At 39.7% G+C, this 12968-nt stretch overlaps 1 protein-coding gene across 3 annotated transcripts in view; it reads left to right on the top strand.

Moving 5' to 3' along the window:
- Positions 1-12968, top strand: part of MNAT1 (MNAT1 component of CDK activating kinase) — a 117113-nt gene that overhangs the window by 21153 nt on the left and 82992 nt on the right. The window lies entirely within an intron of this gene.

Raw genomic sequence — 12968 nt, forward strand, 5'->3', positions numbered from 1 at the left:
ACCTTTGGATCCCTTTTGTTTTATTTTTACTAGAAAACTTGGCTTATGTGCTTTTTGAGAGTAGGGAAGGTGGTCACATTTCTATAACATCCTAATTTTTCTTGGAGAAAATGCTGGTAAACTATGGAATGCCTTACACATCTCTCCAAAGTGTTGCATGTGGTTTTAGGGGGTGGGAGCTACATGAATTGCCCTTTAAAAATTGAAAGTTAAGGAAGTAGCTGAAGTTCACGGGAATCTGAGAGCTTTAGAGAAATTAACAAAAATGTGTTATAAATATCAGGAATATAAAATAGCATTATAAAAATTATGAGAGTAAATTTGCAGTGTGGTATCTCCTTAGAGATTAGTTTTTTGGTAGAGGGAATTAAATATTTTGCACATGTGCAGCTTGCTTTGATAAGAAAGAGGTGGGCAGTCTTACATGGGCATCCCAAAATGTCAGGAATTGGAAAGGTCATTACTTTCTGAAAAACTCATCCTTTGCTTTATTTTGTGTCTTCACTGGATCTCCCAATTGTTGGTCATCATGGATTTTGCTAATGGTTATTGTGTTCTGGAAGGATCTGTAGAATCAAAAAATCATGCATGAAACAGATGTATTGATTTTTAATTTTTATTTTTTGAGTGGGTGATTAGGAAAAAATCTGTTCCATTATTGTGTACAGCTTACAATTTGATTGAGACTAGGAGCATATAAAAAGCACGAAATCCTGTATTTCAAACTTCCTAGAGTTGTGTGCTCAGGGGTGTTCTCCCCTGATTTGTTTTAATTTAACTGCTTTACTGGCACTAGATAATATCAAGCATTTATTGTGTGTGATTTATATGGATAGGGAAAATACTATACACACTTTCTCAGGCCAGGAACAATGTTCTTTACACATGACCTTTAATAGAGTTGTGAGCCTAAATAAATGCTGCTTTTGAATGTGTGCACAGATCCTGTATAATTATGGAGCAGTGTGGTTTATTATGAGAGAACATGCAGCATTGTGGAGTGCTCCTCAGCTGATGTTTGGATAAAACAGATCAGCTCAAATATTGTCTGGAACTGATCATCTGAATCTTGGGCCAGATTTCCTTTTCCTTACTTGTTTTCAATGGCTCTTTAGTTAACCAGGGGGAGTAGTGGGCTCTGGTGGCACAAGGCATATGGATGTAGCCATGGATAATGCTGGGGTTTGGTTCTGTGTGATATTTACAGCTGAAGTAGTGAATGGAAATGGAGAACTCTTGTCTTTCCCATTAACATTACACAGAGATAGGAATGAACAAAAATACTCTGCAAAATGAGTAAGACCAGTGCCACAGAGGGTGGCAGGTGGGGTTTATGCTAAAACAGGCATTCAAAACCACTCTTCTGGGCTATTTCCACACATAAAAACAAGCCACACACAAAATCCCAACAGTCTGTACTCTGAATTTGCTGTACACGGGGGGAACTTCACATAATGAAGAACAGATTCGTGGATATTTATCTGACTTCAAATCATTTGACAACAATTTGCTCACGATCATCTCACCAGTGTGGGGAGGCAGCTGTGTGTCCTCCTCCCTCTTGTCCCTCTTGCCCCATCCTCTGCTGAGTAACTTCACTGGGGTGTTCTGCTTTGTGTGGTTTGTGGCAGAATGGGTACTGAGAGAAATACTAACAAGAACAGAATGTATTTTTTAAAAACTTTTCTGCTTTCATCTTTTTGATCTTCCCTTAATACGAGTTGTCTCGCTTCTTGCTTCCTCTGTGCAACTGATTCTCCTCATTGCTTTTCCTAGTAACAAACACTGAAGGAATAAACTTACATCACAAGTTTTCACAGTGATAATATTCTTTGTAATGTGCTGCAGCTCTGAGAGAACAGCTTGTGTTACGTCTTTGCAGTGGTGAGTAATGTGTTTGCTCACTTTGTGTTTGATAACCTGTGAAGCTCCCTCCAACTTCACTGGAGTAGGGCTGGGGTTTTATTCCCCACAATCTGTAGGAAATGACTGAGATGCAAGCACAGCTAATGAAGGCCTGACATGTTCTCCTTATTTTTAATACCTAAAAGTAGCTGCATTGAATATGACCTTACAATTTGGCTCCAGAAAGTTTGCATGACATTTACCGAGTGGTTTAATGCACTAGAATAGCAGTTGCCATTTATTTTTGAGCTTGAGGAAAAAGCATTTTTTGGAATGATTAAATTTAAAATGCAAAAAAAAAAAAAAAAAAAAAAAGTTCCCTACCATGCTTTGAGTAGGTCAGGATTTCTGCCACCCTTAAAAAGGAAATTGAAACCTGACCTGCTCAATGGCCAGTGTGGGATGGGGGCAGGAGGTTTTGGTGTGTTTTTCCTTTTTCTTTTTTTGTTTCTAATAAGTCAAAATATACTTGTTTTTTGAGATTAGTTTCACTGGCCACGTGTTGCATATTGTAGGGTATTTCAAGACATCCCTTGAAATGTTTATCATGCTGTGTCCCACCAAGAATGTAATCTTAAGGTCTCCACTGTTTATGAAGCACAGTCTATATTTTATCTCATGCTGAGAAAAGATGTGATAATGGTTGTTTGGGGATTATGTGAAAATGAAGTGAGGAATGACCCTTAAAAATTGCTAGGAAGTGGGAGATTCCCAAATGAGACCAGGGAGGTGGGGAAACGGAATTGCTGCTGTGGGGTTTTTCTAATGAATATTGTCCTTGCACTTAAAAAGGGGGAAATGAAGATTAGGGAGAGAAAGAAGCATTTAAAGAAAGTGCAATAAAAATCTGTTGGGCTACAGAAATGAAAGCTAAACCTGTAATTTGGGGAACTCGTGTTTGTCAGTGGTGCAGGCACAGAGCCCTGGAAGGTGCCTGTGATGCTAAAGATCGTCAGTGGATCAAAGGTGCTGGGAGGTTATGTGATGTAAATGAGCTTCTGGCACAAGGTAGCACAGCCACTCCTAAATGAGACACCCATTGCAATAGGAAATGCTTTACTTCATTCTGGGTTCATTCTTTGCATCTCCTTTAACTTTCTTTAGGTTAAAAAAAGAAAGTAGATTGGCCAAAACATTTCTTTTTAAAACATACTTGCCTAGGCTTATTTCTTGAAGGATTAAGTTTGAATTTGGATGAAAGATGGCCATAAAGTGTTACCGAGTTGCATCTTTTGTTTTTCTGCAATTTAATGTTCACAATAATTTGGGCTCTGCTCTGTGAGGTATTAAAGGAGTTCGTAGAGATCATTCTTCCTTCTCTGACGTCCAGCTATTCAAATTGCTGTAGAAAAGCCAACAGAGATTTAGCAAGTCATTCTAAATGGTGCTTTATGGCAGGGAATAAACAATGTCCTAATCAACTGAAATTCCAGTAGGGAATTGTGATATGATGTCAAATTACCTACATTTGTAGGTAATTTTAGTAGGTAACCAGAAAAGCCATGTGATCTCAACAGCAAAAATACTACTGAGTCCTTGTAATATTTAAAGGCTACTGGTGCTTTTGGTCTCACTGAAAAGGCAGCAGCCTTGAAAAGCACTTGGTTCCCTGAGGCTCTGTTGGACTGGAGAGGAGGGAAGGATGATTTGTTCAGTCATGACCACCACCTTTTGCTGCAGAAAGGATTTTTTTTTACATGCTAGTAGAATATATCTCCATAACAAATTGCTGGGGATTCTTACTCCAGTTTCTTCTGTGTGTTGTATTAGCTGTTAAGGACAAGCAGAATGGTGTGATCTTACCTTTTCTCTTTCCACAAGGTAAAAAAAATTGATCTAAGTGAATCAAGTTTGGGTCTCTGACATATATGTATTATGGGTTATGCCAGATAAGATAAATTACTTGATTTTTGATAGAAGAATATGAATCTCTTGAATTTGGGAAGACTGCTTTAGACTGATGGCTGAGAACGATTAGTGTTATGAGCAGAAGGAGCAGATGATTGAATACTGAAAAAAATTTTAAAGGAAGACAAGCATAGGCCAGATGTTCTAAGATGCACATAGTTTTAGCTTTCTCTCTCCTTTTTTATTTTTCTTCCTAAGCTATTGTTGTTTCAGGGTTTCAGTCATTAGAGCACATAACCAGGACCGTAGATAAGACTGGAGACATCTTCTTTACCAAATCTGATTACCTACTGCAGACTATCAGGTCATCAAATCCTCCTCTTGTTAACTTACAAAACTTTTAAAAACTAAATAATGTTAATTTTTTAAACTATTTTTTGGTCCTGTTACTCCTGTTGATTCTGATTCCAGACCACTGCTGTTGTGACTGATGAAAAATACAATTTCCAGTATGAAGTTTTACTCTATTGGTTGGACTTCTTATAGTTCAGTAGCTTTTTCTGCTGTTTTTCCTGAAAAGCCAATCTTCCTAATCTTGTGGTTATCTAGTTGCCCTTTTGTGCATTTATAGGATGAGCTCATGTGTTTTGAGTGTGATTGATCAGAACCACACTGGTCACTTCAGGTTAAACCTCACATCCTGCTGGTGACTTTCTAACACCAGCAGCTCTTGTGCTGCCACCTTGGGTTCCATGTGCCTTTTCCTGACTGCCCCACATGCAGGGGGACCAGGAGGTGCTATTTAATTGGTATAGGGCTGTCACTTTCTCTACTTGATGCTCTTTAAGTGATGAGCTCCCAGTGACTTCGTGACTGGTTTCAAATGTGTGAATGATTTTTTTTTTTTCAGTTGTGTTGCCTTTTGTTTCTGTTGTGGAAGGATTTGGCTGTAAAGTAATCTTGTGTGCTTTGTGTAAAATATTCTGAAAGAATTTGTCATGGTCTTTTGGCTGTCTTATTTTTAGCAATTCTAAAAAATAGCATTTACCGTCTGTCTACTACCCCATGTATTATTGCATTAGTTGTGTTTTAACTGTTCATTTACTTAGCTTTTTAGAGGTGTGTTGATCAAACAACTTGTAGGGTACCCTGAAATAATGATGGACACTTTTTTGTTTATTTTTTTTTCTCTCCTTATACTTTTGGATCAAAATAAACTAGCTGAGTATGCTCCAAAAGCTTTGGAGAAGGGAAGGAGAAATTGTAATAAACAGCATTGTGTGCTGTTGATTCAGAGGCTGGGAAGAGAAGAACAGCTTTTTATACCCTCTCACCCAGTGGAAATCCCTGGGATCTTAGTTCAGGGATCTTGTTCAAACTGTAACCTGCCTGTGTGGTACATCCAATGGGAGAGTTTATCTGCATGAAAAATAACCCCAAAAAAAACCTGTGTGGCTGCACAAATGATATCCTGGCTTGTGGGAGAGGACAGCAGGGGAAGGACAGTGCACAGCAGTGCAGGTTACAGCAACTTCTCTGGTGTTGGTGCTGACTTAACAGGTAGGGACACACTTCTGGTGTTCCAAAGCTGAATATATAAACTCAGGGTTTTTGGGACTTCTGCTGCTTATCAGAATGGCAGATGATGTCTTAAGCTTTGAGTTTGGCCCTTCATTTGTAATTAAATAAAAAGAAACAGTTGATTTTATTGTATCATAAACCAAGATTTATGCAGGTGCTCCCACTTGGTCATGGCAACTTGTTCTTTCAGTCACTTCAAACCAAGCAAATGTATAGTGGTAGGGAGGACATCACTTTGTTACACTTTGTTTTTTGAGCACTGATAGGGGTTTCAGAGCTATCCAGGACATGGATGATGCAGTTATTGCTCCACCAGGCTGTTTTTTCAGTTGTTTTTAATTGTGTGTACATACACCCACGCTGTCTCTGTATTTGAATAGCTTGAGGAAACTGGACTGTGTACTTTTCATGCTTCGAGTCAAACACAAGTCTCTGCTCTTGGCAGGAATTTGGCTTGGTTCCTCCCAATAGCCAGGAGAGATGAGCCAAGCTTTGTAGCTCACTCAACAGTATCTTTGCAAAAGATGGGTCAAGATTTTGATTTTTGAAGACTTTTAAAGCCTTGCATGTTTCTCATTGAGACCCCAAACCACTGTTGTAATTTGGAAGACCTTGATCATATGCCTGGCTCTCTGACAGATGTGTCTTATCAATTTTATCTTCTTACTCTGAGATTAGACATGAAATATGGGAGTGTCTCGTGACAAGCCCTCAGTAATGTGGTCAGGATATCCCATCATGCCACAAATACCTTTTAATGTTTTTCCCCTTTTACTGTAAAGCCACATTTCCTTGTCTTGTTCCCACATGCTGTTGTTGCACTGTTAAAACGTGTTGAAAATACAGGACAGAAGGTAGAAGTCTTGTTTCAGTAAAATATTTCAACTAAAGGATCTGTTGTGACTATTTTGGGACCCCCAAGTGTTTATTTTTTGTTGTCTAGGTTTTACTTTTTTTTCCATGAGATTTCTGGCTTATGTATGTGTTTGGTGTGATGGAGTAAGTGAATGCTCTGAGTACTTGGGTTAGTAAGACCTGTCAGCTCTGGGGGCAGCTCAGCCCACACCATGGTGCAGGACTTTCTCATGAAGTAAGAAATGGATAATGGAGGGAGAAGGGAGCAACATATCTCATGTGGAGTCTGGTGTGAAATCTCACACTTGTTAATGACAAGTATGTTTGTCTTGTGAAACAATGGGTGACGTTGAGCTGGATTGTGTCTAAGAAAGTGTATTTCAGCAATTTGGACAGACTTGGGAGATTTCGTAATTGTGACTTTAGTTCAGGTGTGCTGTGGGCAGCTGTTGATCCTGATAAACTATTTAATTTGATATTTGTTGAGAACTCTGAAAACTTGCAAAGTTCTCACTGAAGGAAAATAAAGCATAATAAAAAAGGTTATTGACACAGTTGAATTATTATTTTAGTGCCTGTGTTTGCCCAGTAGACCATAATGGATTTGGAGTAGTTGTTCTGGTACACTGAATAAATTCTGGGTCGGTTTTGGTGTGCCTAGTCATTGTGAACGCACTTATTTCGCAATGCCACACAGCTGCTCTTGAAGTGTTAAGAATTGGCCTGTCAAGTACTGGCCTGTTGTTTGACCCAACTGGCAGAATGGTGCTGTAAGACACGTTTTTGTGATTGTGTCCTTAATTGACTAAGCAGCACTGTGTCAGAAAGAACCACTTTTATTTAAATACCCATAGAAACAGTTTTTCTATACTATTGAGAGTTAATAACATAAAAGCATCTCTAATTTTTTTTTTTCCTCTATGGAAAAAAGAAAGGCTCATCTCTACTGGATAAAAGCGATTTAAGTTTTAGCTTGGATTTCAGGTCCAAGCCCCTTGAAATGTTTTTGTAGTAGAGACGTTGAAACACAATGGGTGGTGGAAATGTTTTTTATTAATTGACTCAGTATGTCTTTTTTTTTCCTTTTGAAATGCCAGTCAGTCAAGGCTGTTGTTCAGCCACTACCTGGTCTGCTTTATTTCTGGTGCAGCTGAGATGAACTGGTCTGTATAGCAGAATATGTACATGGGAGTTTGGAAAATAGGGTTAACTGTGCCTGAATGTCTCCTAAATCTTTGAGATGTCTGGGCTCATTTAACCTCCTCTTTTCTGCAATATGGGGCAGAAATTGTCTGACAACAAAAATGAAACAGAAGTGGTGTGCGTGCATCCTTTTCCCAAAAGATATAAACAGTCTAGAAGGAGGATTGTGTTCTCAGAAGCTTGGCAGATGATGCTGAGAATTGACATAACACAGATATAGGCAGAACACCAGAGTCTCTTTTTGCTTTTGCTTTGTTGCTTAAAGGAGGGAGTTCAGATCAGCTCTTTGGAATCCTGATACTTTCGCAAAAAATGAAATGTTAGCGAAGTAATCTCTGAGATTTTGTGTCACAATGTGTGTGACTGGACTGAAGAGAAGAGAGCTGTAGATGACTGCAGATAGCTTATCAGCAGTGTTGAAAACCCCAAAATTCTCATCTGAATTGAGCACTTCCCATCTGAATCTGATAGAGTTGTGCTTCCTGCCTGAAAGCTGTGTCCTGTTGCCATGATGAGCTGTAGTCTCTGCATGGCACGTGGGCTGCCTGTGAGACCTGTTTATTTACTAGTTGAAGACAAGACCCATTGTGTGGGTTTTTTGGCCAAAATAAGGTTTTGAGAGCATTCTGAAGTTGTCTCCTCAGAATGTAAGGACAGCAAAATCCCCACTGATAGAGATTAACAGAATCTGGACAGGACTGAGAGAGAGAGAGAGTAATTGGTATCACTCCCAACTCCCTCTTGTATTTGGCAGTCAGGGAAGAGATGGCCCAAAAAACATAGGCAGCAGCTACTGCAAATACTTCAATAAGGATTTATGGATTCCTGAAGCTGAGGTGTGAAAAGGAAAAGACTGCTTTTTATCCCTAACTCCCTACTGATCTCTTAAGCTCCTTTATTTTGACGTTCTCAGAAGCGCTTGATTTCTCTGGAGTCATGCTTCTCTTTCCTCTGCTTTTGGTCCCTGTCCTGTAACATGAAAAAATGGCTTTAGCTGGGTTCTTTTGACTCTTTTGGATCACAGAGGTCATGGTTACTGCAGACTCCAGGAAGAACCTGCCTTCTAGGCTGTGTCTGAGTCCATCAGCACAGAACATAAAGCTGCAGCGGCCAACTGCAGATCATTGATGAGCTCTTGGCTATGTAGCAGAAACCACTGTCGCTTGTTAAATGTACTGAAAGTTGTGAAATAAACAGGTTTAACAGCTGCTCTCCCCAGACTGGGCTGTTCTTGCCTCAGTTCAAGAATCACTGCATGAGAATATCTAATTGTCTAATCCAAGAAGCTCAGGAATGTTTCTAGAAGCATCTTTGATTTAAAAAACTAGATGCCATTCTGTAAACTTTCTCATGTGTGTGTTTTCTCTTTTTTAATATTCCTTCCCCATACATCAAGTCATTCCACCCCTATAAGTAAATTTCCCTCTGACATCAAAATTGAGGAACAAGTAAAAACACATCATTTTTGCTGATTCTTTCCACTCTTCTTGTTTGTAGCTCAAGTCTTGGCTATGTATTGAAGACTGTATTATTATTTTTTAATCAAAACTGTTTCTTCCATAGTAGAGGATAATTTGTTTTGTTACTTTAAATAACAGAAACATCTTGGTTATAAAAGCTGAAGAAAGAGGGGCTTAGAAATTCTAAGTATTTGATACTGTATAATGAGTCTATCTACCAAAAATAGGCTTTGTAAAGAAGGGTAGTAACTCATTCTCTAATACTTAGTCAACAGCAAAATCCATACATATTTTTTTTTACTGAAATGATTAATGGCTGCATATCTAAAGTTCTGCAAATTTTTGTAATGCTCAGCAGAATCTAAAATTTTGAGGGAATATCTTGTGTTCCTGCTTGTGAAAATAGCTGTTCCTTTAATCTGTTTTTTTGCTCCCTTGCCAGCCAAGCTAAAAAAGTGAGCAGCCCCATCAAGCTATGCTAATGTTGTGAGCCATTTTCATCCTTCAGTGTCCCAGAGGGTTGATTCCTTGTCTGCCATCATCCCTGCATGAAGTGAATGTGTGTATGTGTGAGGAATGCAGGATTGGGCACAAATCCTGTACACTTTGAAGACACTGTGTCCAAAACAAACACTCAGTTCCCAGCCAGTGTAATTTAATTGATAAATATCTTCACAGCTTTCTGGGGAGGAACCTCTGCTTGTTTTCTGCTTTGTACCAAAAGCATTTTTAGTACGATCCTGAAGTCCTTGAACACGAGGGCCTGTAGTGCTGTTTGTGCATTGATGGTGCCAAACCATGTAGGTCTTTTATTGTTTGCTTCCCCCAAAAATATGGTGTTCTAGACTGCTCAGAGACTGGGCCTTTTGTTTAATATTTCATGGGGATTAAAGAGAAGAACAGATAAAAACACTGTGCATGAAATGAAAGTGAGCATTCTAATGTTTATTGGTGTCAAAGACCAGGAGACTTTATTGTTCCTGGTTGGCATTACTGATAGTTGTCCCTCTTGTATGTCCATGTGCAAGTCCTTGGGCATTTTCTGTCCATATCTTCATCCTGATCACATGTTCTCAAGATACAAACCCAAATCCAAAAGGAAATGCTTTAGTGAGTGTGCGAAGTAGAATACAGATTGCAGAGGCTGTGCAACCTTGGTGTGAAGAGGAGAAGCAGCAATATCACACCGTTTGTTTAGATCTCATGTGAAGCTGTAGTCTTCAGACAAACTCAGAATTGAACAAATCTACAGGTGGGATTTTTTAAAATAAGAACATTTGTCATCATTAGTTTATATATGTAGCATATCTGCATACATGCAAATGCAAAATTGCCTCTTTAAGGCTCCTCATTTAAGAAAACACAGTGCCATTCTGCTTTGGCCCTGATTTGAAGGTGAGTTAGGCAGGTGCTTTGGTGCTTTGCTTATTTGGAGAAAGCCACATATAATGTGTTGGCCAATGAAGGATGTACAGAATGGTGTCCTGCTTCCACAGTCAGCTGTCCTTACAGTAGAACCAGTGGGGAAGAGTTGGACTTGGAAAGAAATGAAAGGATCTCCTGAAATGATGTGGTTTGTGTGCCATGAGGAGCTCTCTAATACCAGCTGTGGTGTTGGGGTGTCCCTCTGTGCTATTGAATGAGTTTCTGTGACTTTGGTGAAGTCACAGAAATTGCTACATATCTTTAATAACTAGCTAACTAAATAATCTTAGTGAAAAATGCATTTTTAAATTTTACAGTGCAAGATAATTTTTTTCAAGTCACGTTTTGAAATCTTTATTTCAAGATGTGAAAGAATTAATTAAATCCACCTTTGTAACAATGTGCCTTCATGGTGATGACACATGCTCTGACATTAGTGGTCTGCATGAAACCAAAGGGAATTCCTTGGAGCAGGGTTGGGAAAAGGGCTTTTTTCCCTTCCTCAAGAATGAGATGGAAGTGTGTGACCAACATTGCCATTGGTGGCAGAGTGGCTGCTGTTTGTGGGGGCAAGGATGACAGATCTGTTTGGAAGGAAGCTTGGGATCTGTGTGTGTTAAATCTGTCTGGAGATGGGAGAGGACGCAGGATATGGACTGAGTCCAGCTCTGCCCTTGACTTGTCCCATACAGCCCCCTTTGAATTCAGAAGGAATTATCTCCAAATAAATATAAGGGTGGATGTGCATGGTGAGTGAGAATGCAATCACCTGATGTGGGATTCCCATAGTGAGGTGTTGACTCATCTTTTTATGTATGGAAAGCTATTTTGCAGCCTTAGAAACAGTGCTTTCAGTTGGGGAAGGCATTGAAGCACTTGTATGAAGTGCTTTTCCAAGGAGGGATTTTTTCCATAGTCAAGTCCTGTGCAAACTTGAAGTGTCTTTGATTAAGGGAAGTGGGGAATGAAGTAGTTTCAGGTGCTACTGTCTGTGAATAATATCCTGCACATGGAGCCCCTGTTCTGTTGGTCCTTAGGCAATACTGTGATAAAAAAAACAATACACACACCTGCACTTGGATCCACCTGCTGAGTTCTGTCTCTTTACTCCCTATTCTATAACTTAGGAAAAAGGAGGCAGGGACTTGCCTGTGCTTTGGCTGCTGTGTTGAGAGGCACAAACAGCACGAGCTGCCAAAATAGAGCCAGTGAAGCTGTCCTTATGTTGGGCTCCTGCATGCACAGACAGGTTGGGAGAGGAAGGAGAAAACCCTTTCCCTGCTTTGCCTGCTCTCTTGCATTTACTCTTGGCCCTCCTGTAGTGGGGCCATAAATTGCTTTCATTATATACATTATATTAATTTCTCATTATTTTATTGAGTCCATGTTCCAGCAACTTCTAAATTTCAGGCTTAGTGTGCTAATGAAGTTTAATCATTCCCAACCCAGATAATTTGTATTTATAAATACATTTTCTTTTCTAACTAAAGGAATTCTGGAGCAGGAAAATGCCCAAGTAGATTCAAGGTTTGCTCTTTAACATTGGCAGCTGCTGTGCAAGATGCAGGCTGAAGCTGTAGATCTCCATGTGTTAGCAACAACAACAAAAAAGCCTTTTTTTTTTTTTTTTTTGATTGTGAGATACAATTGTGTTTGTTTCCCACTTTCTAATCTTGAAAACAGAAGCTGGGTTAAACTGGTTGGCTCTCCTCATCTCTGCCTCTGTAAGGACTGGAACCAGTTTAGTCGGGGATAGGTCAGCAGTGTGAAAGTTTTGTTTAAGATCTTTCTCAGCCATGTCAGTGTTGTTTCTCTTAACTTGTTTAGCTTTTGTGCTGGCTTTGTGAAGGTAAAACATGGCTTAGCCCTTAATGTGCAACTGTTTTGGCTTCAATATAGCAAAGCTATAAATAGGCTCCCCTTTGCCTCCCCAGCAGTAGGAAATGACTGCAGCAGGTGTTGTCCTCTGCTAGAAATTTGCACATTATTACTACCCAATTATTTCTTTCTTAAAATCAGCTTGCTTGTTACGTGTTCTGCCTTTATTAAATGCCAACTGACTGGTCAGCAATCTGAAGTCTTCATTAGGTCAAAAGAAATAAAAACAGAAAGGTATTTTTGTTTTATTTCTGTGCAGCCTCTGTGTAAAGTTTATTTTATATGCAATTTAAAAAGTATTACCAGAAGGCACAGGAGAGCTGCATAAAGCTGGTTACTGCCTGAAGTGGTTTCGATTCTTTTAGCTTTGCTGGGCTGGAGTTTAACTCAGGTTTGTTGCAGCAGTTCCTCTGTGATAGGACTGGCAGATGCTTGGAAGTCTGCAGGCAAGATTTGTGTCCGTGCTTGGATTGAGGTCTCCTTGCACTGCAGAATCAAGAAAATAAACAGGGTTTTTTGTGCAGTGAGGTGGTGCTTCGAGTAAATAAGGATATTGCAGTCTGGCCCATGTGAAATGGGTTTGCTGATGACAGTAAACAGCTTCCCCTTGATCCGGACCCCATCATTTTGTTTGGGTTAATGCATGGTCCCAGCCAAGAGCTGGAGATGTTTGGGCAGGGAGATTCCATGTGTTTGTGCTGCTGAGCCTGTTCTGCTCAGGCAGGGTGGCGAGCCCTGGCCTCCTGCCTCTGCTGGGTGCTGCAGAAAGAGTGAAATCAGGGGAGATGTGCTGTACAAACAGCAAAAAGGGGG

The sequence above is a fragment of the Anomalospiza imberbis genome, chromosome 6 (genome assembly GCF_031753505.1).
Source record: "Anomalospiza imberbis isolate Cuckoo-Finch-1a 21T00152 chromosome 6, ASM3175350v1, whole genome shotgun sequence".
Taxonomy (NCBI): Eukaryota; Metazoa; Chordata; class Aves; order Passeriformes; family Viduidae; genus Anomalospiza; species Anomalospiza imberbis.